We start from the raw sequence: 7,973 nt of genomic DNA, 5'->3' as shown, positions 1-7,973 counted from the left end.
ACAGGGTGAGGCTGAATAGATCGGGAACCAAATATGATAAAAGCATCCAGACAGGTCATTGGGAAGCTCCTCATTAATTAATTCTAGGAAGAGTAAATGTGTACTTATAGTGAATATAAGAATACTAACATGATTTTCGTTTCTTTGGGCATGGAAACAGAGGCTAACAATTACTATTTAAAAAAGCAAAGAAACAGTACCTCAGTATTCATGAGTGTCAAAGAGAAACGTACATATATTAAAATATTTACGCTGTCTTCACTACTACAACACCAACAAATCTTATCATTTGTACTGGTTTTGAAATAGCAATAAAACAAGAGTAAGATGTTTTCATTTATTTATTTTTGGATATATGCTAAGGATATTTTTATCCTTAGTTGAAGACTAATTTAAAAGCATATTATTTGGTATGGGACTGGTACGAAACAGAGAAAACCTAAGCTTTCAATTTGTTCAGTTAAACATTAGGAGTAGACAAAAATGAATAACTATACTACAGCTTAGGAAAATTTAAGAAGTAAATAAATATCTAGGGTAAAGAAAGGAAGACATTCGACACAAGAAGAAAGAAGAAGAGCAGGAATGCTTGTGGTGGGCGAATTCCACTTAGAGTGGGCCTGACACATAACGCTCCTGGGAAATCAAGTTGGATGGGAACCGAGGGCATCCAACGCGTCCCTCTGCCGAGAGGGACCGAAGCTACTCAGTGCCAGCTCTTTGTTCCTGTGGAACTGGGGCTCGCGTCGCCAGATCTTCGGTTTGTTTTCAAGTGGCACCTGAAATCTAGAATGTTAAATCTTCTTATTTTTAAATATTGACATCTACATCAGATTTTTATGAAACATAGAGCAATTCATACAAAATAATCTCCTTGGGGTTGAATTCTTTAAGGAAAAGAGAGAATGACATAGAAATGCATAGGAATTTTGAGGTAAGAGGGGAAAGTGAAAGACAGCCAGGTGAGGAAAAGGAGAAATGAGCAAGAGGAGGAGACTGATGAATAAAAGCCTTTATCTTTCGCTCTCTCCGTCCAGTCTCCCTCTAGAACCACCTACTCAAAGCCTGGGCGGGATCAGCCCTTCCCAACCTCTCTGCTCCTCTCATCGGCCCCCCTCCTCTCTCCATGCTCGTGGGTGAAGACGCACACCAGGGCTTCTAAGTGGCCCCACCAGTTCCACAGGCAGCATCCGCAAATTCTGCCGATGGTTTCGGACTTTCTGCAAAAGTTCCACACAATTCTTTTTTGATCTAACTAATTTCAGGCTTGTACCTGACCCGCCATCCTTCCTGGGTGTCCCTGCTCTCTTTAGCTGAGTCAGCTTTCTCATCTTTGAAAGATTCATTTCTCTTCTCTCTTTCCCTTTTTCTTCTCTCCCATTGTTCCCTCCCTCTCTACTTGCTTTCCTTCCTTCTTTCCTTTAAATAATTCTCAAATAAATCTTTTGAATGGAAACATCTGCTTCCACAGTCCCTTACCTTGTCTGGAGATGGACACACACACACACACACACACACACACACACACACATACACACACGGCATTTTAAATTTTGACATACATTTATCTTGGGTTTTTAGTGGAGTGTTCGCAAACACTTTCCAGCTTCCTGTGGATTATTGAATTTTAAATGCTATCGTTTAATTTCCCCCTAGCTAATCTCTATGGATTTTTCAGGTTTAATTTTTAAAATTAAATAACTGGCATAGATTTTTGTTTCATTTTGCTTTCTCTCTCCCAGTGGCATGCTTGATTTAATTGTTAGCATCACAAACATTTATGTAGAGCCTGCATTGTAAGGCACTATGCAAGGAGATAGGGACCCAAAGAAGAACATGGCGTGGCTGTTGTTCTCAAGTTGCTTATAGTCAAGATGGGGAGATAAGATATTACATGAAAAGATAAACAATGATAGAAAGTCATATGTGTTAGGTGACTGAAAAGTAATATAAATGAATACTAAGGAATTCAGTGATCGGAGTGATTATTATGGCCTGGGTTAATCAGAGAAAGGAGAGTAGAAGCAAACACTCGTTGAGTGTTTATCATGTTCTAGCATTTTCCATGTGCCATTTTTCATTATTTCATTATTTCAAGAAACCGGTGAGGTTTATATTGCTACCTCTTTTTCAGAATAGTTAAACTAAGACTCATGTCGGTCAAAGTGATAGCCCCAAGAGTTAGTAAATTGCAGATCCGGGATTCGAAATGAGTAATTATAGTGTTTGAAAAGTAGAGTCTAGGAGAAGTGGAAGATTCTTACGGGATATAGCAGAGAAAAAAGTTTTGATGATAAAGACCAGGTTAGGCAATGCTTGGAATGCCAGCTTCCCAGTGTATACTCAGTGCATACTAGAAGACCATTTTAATTGAAATATTATGTGTTACTTTAGAAAGATAGCATGTCTACTAAAATAGTCTTGTTTCGAACAGGAATTTAGAAGACACCTTCTATATATGTTTCGCCTATAAATTACTGGTCTGTATCTATCCTACAGAAATATTGCAGAAGTGTACAAAGATGTATCTAGAAGGTGTTTATGATAGCATTGCTTTTAATAGTGAAAAAAATGGAGTTAACTTATGTGGTAGAGACTGGCTGTTATGCTCACCAAGCTTTCATTCGCTTCCTGGGCATAAACTCAACAAAATTTCTAGCCTTCTTGGTGGTCTAGTTATCACCAGAGGAATGCAAATAGAAGAAATAAATCACTTCCAGTTCAAGGCAGGGAAGAGCAGTGTGCCTTTGCACTTTCTTTCTCTTCCTTGTGTGTGCTGAGTGACCTTGAAGAAGGAAGAAGCCCCATTTTTGAAGGACCGTGTGTCCTACTGACCCATTGGACTATGACCTTATGTCAACTGGGTTAAACTGTTGAAGTTTCAGCATTCTTTGTTATAGTTCTTAGCTGATCATAATGAATAGAGTCTGACGTCTGTCTAGGGGACTGATTTAGTGAGTTGAAGTACTTCCATCAAATGGACAACTGTGTGGCCAGTTACAAGAACTGGGCGGATGTTTGGGACTATCATGGAAACATCTTCAGGCTATTCTGTTAAGTATAAAAAGCATTTTTAAAAGCAGTATACATAATATCCCACGTACGAAGACCTGCCAGCCCGCTCTGTGTGCGCACGTGCGTGTGAACACAGGCACAGGGAAGCGGTTGAAAGGACACAGGATCGGACAAGGGGTCCTTCACATCTTGCCCTGTGTACTTTATTATTTGACTTTTAATAATGAAAATGTGCGTATGACTTTCATAAATAAAAAAAGAAAAAATCTGTTAAGACATTTTTTACAGGCTGGTTGTAAGGCTCAATTAATATAATAGTTGTAAAAAATTCTTAGGAGAAAGTGCTAAATATACGCGAGAATTTTATTATGATGAACCTCTTCAAATGTCTGTTGTTAAGATGTCTATTTAGGTCTCTGACATGTAATTTTTTTGTATCATAGGAACATTTTGAAAGTTGCAGTTGCTAGGCTATCTTAGCTGCTCGGCAAAGAATCGCTGTGACAATTTGAGATGGTTCCCGTCTCAGTCATTCTCTGATCCCATCCAGTTTTTCTAGAGATAAAGTGTTATCGGGGGGAGGGAGAGAGTTCTCTTTCTTTTGAGAGAAGCGGAGAAACTTCTCCTCAATTAAATAAAAAGATTCATACATGGGGTGAAAAGGCGTCTGCACGGCAGTAATTTTCAGCCCTCTGCTTTGGGGGGAGAGGTAATAGAAAACAAGGATGTGATAAGGTCAGAAGGAGCACTAAGGATTTCTAGCTGATGAGGCGACCTGAAGGCAAACTGAGGTTGTCTCTTTAAGTAGCTTGAGTTAATTCAAAGACACCGTTTTTGGCTTTGTTTGCACGGGTCTATGGTAGGCCTCATGTTATGGCTAGATGTGCCCTACTCTTAAGTCGGCCTTTCTGAGGTCACACAGGAAAACAGTTGAATGATATTGAGTGCTTCTGAATGTCAGAATCCCAGCATTATGTGATCTCTGAAATTTGCCTTCAGCCTACAAACCCACCAGGTCTTGCAGAATTTTGCCCTCTGAATGCACAGCTAAGGATCTGGCTAAAACTCAAGAAAACTCATGTATAGATCTGTGTTTCCTTTTCTGCATAGCTCTTCCATCTCTGGAACCCAGTTTAGCAAATTTCTACTGTCTCCCCCTCCCCCCAACCCAATATTCGTATTCTATATTTAGTAAGATTCATTTAGGCTCTACTTCTCTGAGAGGCAGTTTGAAAGTGCGCCCACCACAAAGGCCAGTGTGAGAGTAAAACTTGCCTTACGTGTTTCACTTCTCTTTAAGATCACGGTCCCTTGCTTTATTTTGTTTAATGCTTGAAGGCTTTTACTTCATATATCTGTCCTATTTATCGTTATTTCCTGCAGGAGTGTAAATCTGATACCTATTACCTCGTTATGGCTGAACTTCCATTGTTTTTCTTTATGCCTTTCTCGTGTGAATGTCATGCAAGGAACTTTTGCATCTTGTTACTAGCGTGGAGATGAATCTAAAACCTGGGAGAGGTCAAGGCCAAAGGAGATTGAGCCCAACTTGCTGGGTCCAGCTAACCTTGAAGAATACCTTCTCTTTGGATTTCTGGTTATGTGAAGATATAAATGTTTTCATTGTTAAACTTGATTTAAATTACATTATCTATTACTTGCAGGCAAGTTGTTTTAACTGATATAACCCCACACATATATTTCTTAAGTTAAAATTTAAATTATGTTATATGATGAAAGAACATTAAAATTATTTTTTGAACTGACTTTTTTATGTGCCGTACATATTAAAGAGATGCTTCGTTGGCTGGGATGAAATACAATAGAGATTTTTCATAAAATTAACTTTTTTACTAATTCATCCCTCAATGCTTTTAAAATTTCACAAAATATTTATTTAACACTCTGTGAAGCATTAGGGATACAATGGTAAAAACAAAACAAAACAAAATAATGCATGAGTTTGTGTCTCTAAGAACTTTTGTTTCTGTTTACTTCCAGGAGAGTCTAAAAATATTAAAAGGAAATGTCAAAAGGAGTTAATATTGTAAGAAAGAAAATGTCTAAAGGGTTGTATGGTTATAGATTATTTTCATGATTTTTCTCTAGTGTTTGAATTTAAGAAAAAACACTGATACTTATAATACAATAATGTGTATCTGGTACTGTCATAAATAACATGTTAATTTTATCTTTATTTTTACAACAAAACATAGTAATTATATTATTCCCATTTCACTTATGAGGAATTGGAACTTTGATTTTAACCAAGTCATCTAAGATAAAACAGGTAATAAATAGTGAAAGATATATTATATTTGTAATTAGAAAATAACAAAAAAATTAATTTTCCTTAAGAAAAATAATGTCAAAATATTCAATGACATGGAAAGATGTCTATAATATGTTAAGTTACAAAAAAACAGTTATAGTACAGCTATCTCAGAAAACCTATCTGTCACAGTCTGGGGAGATTTTTTGACACTGGGCATATAACAAGTATTTCTTCTCTTGGGAAAAATGGAAACAATGAATTATATCTCGATATCACAGAAATGTAAAAATACATACAGTGAATGATCTGTACTTGGGCTCTGTCTTTTGGAATTATGGTTTGTACTTTTTAAAATGCTTTTCTTGGGATCAACCTCCCCCACCCCATCTCACCCCAAACTGCTTCTCAGTGCCTCAGTGGAGCCAAGGAAAAGAGTTGGGATTGGATGGGAATTTCGTTCTTCTTTGAAGTAATTTCAGGTTGTGCCTACAAAGCTTGTCTATAAGAAACCCCCCTTTTTGCCCAAATATCTGTCCTGGGAAAGGTCTGGACAGTTTGCACATTTGAAAGAGAAAGTCTCTTCAGCAGATGGTTGAGAAGCAGTTTAAGTAAATGACCCAAATATTGAACCTATACCTAGCATGGCCTTGGGTACAAAACAGATGAATAAACCCGTGATTGGGCTCTGCCCCTGTATCCTGAAACCAATGTTCCTTTGTTTTGAAAAGAAACAGTCAAGGCGGCCTTGATTTTGGCAAGAACCATGCTATTTTATTTTTGCTAATCTATGTTTTTTCCTAATGAATGCACATTATTTACGTAATAAGAAAATGTATTATTTTAGAATGATAGGATTGTAGTAGATATTATCTAGTTCAAGCTCCTTTTTTCCTTTTACAGGTGAGTACACTGAGGCCTACTAGATGTCTTTGTTGGAATTGAATAACCATACCGATTTACTAGTACTTTGCTAAAGATTTTTGCTTATACGCTCTCTAAAAACTTTTTGCTACCCTTGATTGAAGAGTTTCTTCATTTTTCTTTCTTTTTTTTTTTTAATGTAGGAAGAATGTGAATAATTCTCAAGTGAGCGAGAAAACTTTAGATCCTGTAAAAGCGTTTTCTCCTCTTCTTCGCCCCGCCTCCTCCCCTCCCACCTCCCTCTCCCCCTCTTCCCTTCTCTCTAGAGGGGTTTCGCTGTCAGACATTTATCGTGGGCATTCTGTAGCACTTTCTTCTCGCCAGCTGCAATCTCTAGCCCGACCAGAGACGTGCCCTGTGGCCTGGCTTTTCGTGGGCACTGCACTGAAGTACTCTTTCTGTCCTCTCTTGTGAATGAGCTCTTGCGAATGAGGGCCGTTTCTTTTAAAGGGGGAATTTATCTGAGTGGTTTACAAACGCTTAAAAACTTTGCAGACGCTGGCTCCTGAAGGTCAAGTACTCTTTGTAAAAATGGCATTCCACGGAGTGAGATCTTTGTTAATTTCACGATTCCCTTTGCTTCTGATTCCTGTTGGCGTCTTGATCATGACAGTTAGCATAAGCTGTCTTCTTACAGGGACCTACTTCACGACATTCACTTGTCGTTTTATTCTTCGGAATTTTCTAAATTTAAGAAGTCTTTGTTTTAATATCCAATTTTTCATCTTTTCGAGATGTATTACTTAGAATTTGTTTTGATTACTGGAAACAAAAACCCTGGCCAAGAGTTGCTTACAATATGGGTGTGTTTTGGCCATGTAAAAGGAAACCCAGAGGCAGCTGTCTGTGTAAGTGCAGTTGCTCGGGGTTGCCATCCAATACCGTCTCCTTATATTTTCACTTCACAAATGTTAATTGGTTGGCTTTTTTCTCATGCTTGCCAGAAAACCGCTGAATTAATCTGTTCAAAACTGAGGGACGTTTTTGTATTTTGTATTTACTCCTCCTTTAGCAAAACAATGAACCACTGGTAAAGTGGAACACAGGTTTCAGAGGAGCCTGTTTTAAAAAGATGGTTGACGACTGCAGAGGTTGGTGAGACTTCTTCTCTTCTCCATCCTTTCTTTTGCTTTTAGTTTCCATCTGAGTCCAACCCTTGGGCCTTGGTGCCCTATCTGAAGATAGGACGCTAACCTCTGGAATACCGATGTCCACTGAAAGCTTAGGAACAGACGTTTGGATCCAAATTGAGCCACTAAATGGGGGCATTTTGGGTACAGCCTAGGTAGCCATGATAGTCAATATGTCTGACAAAATCTTGCAATACAGATGTTATCTGGAGCCTCTCTACCCTTTAGAGATCTGACTGAACATGTCCTGAACTCACAGTTTTATAGCTTGGGAGAATTCTCACCTGATTTCTGTGGATTCCTGTGACTTGTTTTTTTTTTTTTTTTTATGTTTAGATGTATGTAGTTTTTAAAAGGTATACAATGAGATGATTTAATACACAATCGTGAAATTATTACTATAATTCAAGTTAACTAGCGCATACATCACTTCACATAGTTACCATTTTTATGATATGAAAACCCTTAAACCCTACTCTCTTAGACAATTTCAAAAGTATATAGCACAGTATTACTAACTGTAGTCACCATGCTGTGCATTTGATCTCCAGAACTTACTCATCTTACAACTGAAAGTTTGTGCTCTTCGATCAGTACTTTTTAGGTCTCTCTCTCTGTTTTGCTGCTTTGCT

The sequence above is a fragment of the Rousettus aegyptiacus genome, unplaced genomic scaffold (genome assembly GCF_014176215.1).
Source record: "Rousettus aegyptiacus isolate mRouAeg1 unplaced genomic scaffold, mRouAeg1.p scaffold_m13_p_16, whole genome shotgun sequence".
In the NCBI taxonomy this organism is placed as follows: Eukaryota; Metazoa; Chordata; class Mammalia; order Chiroptera; family Pteropodidae; genus Rousettus; species Rousettus aegyptiacus.
This window is presented reverse-complemented; position numbering follows the sequence as displayed.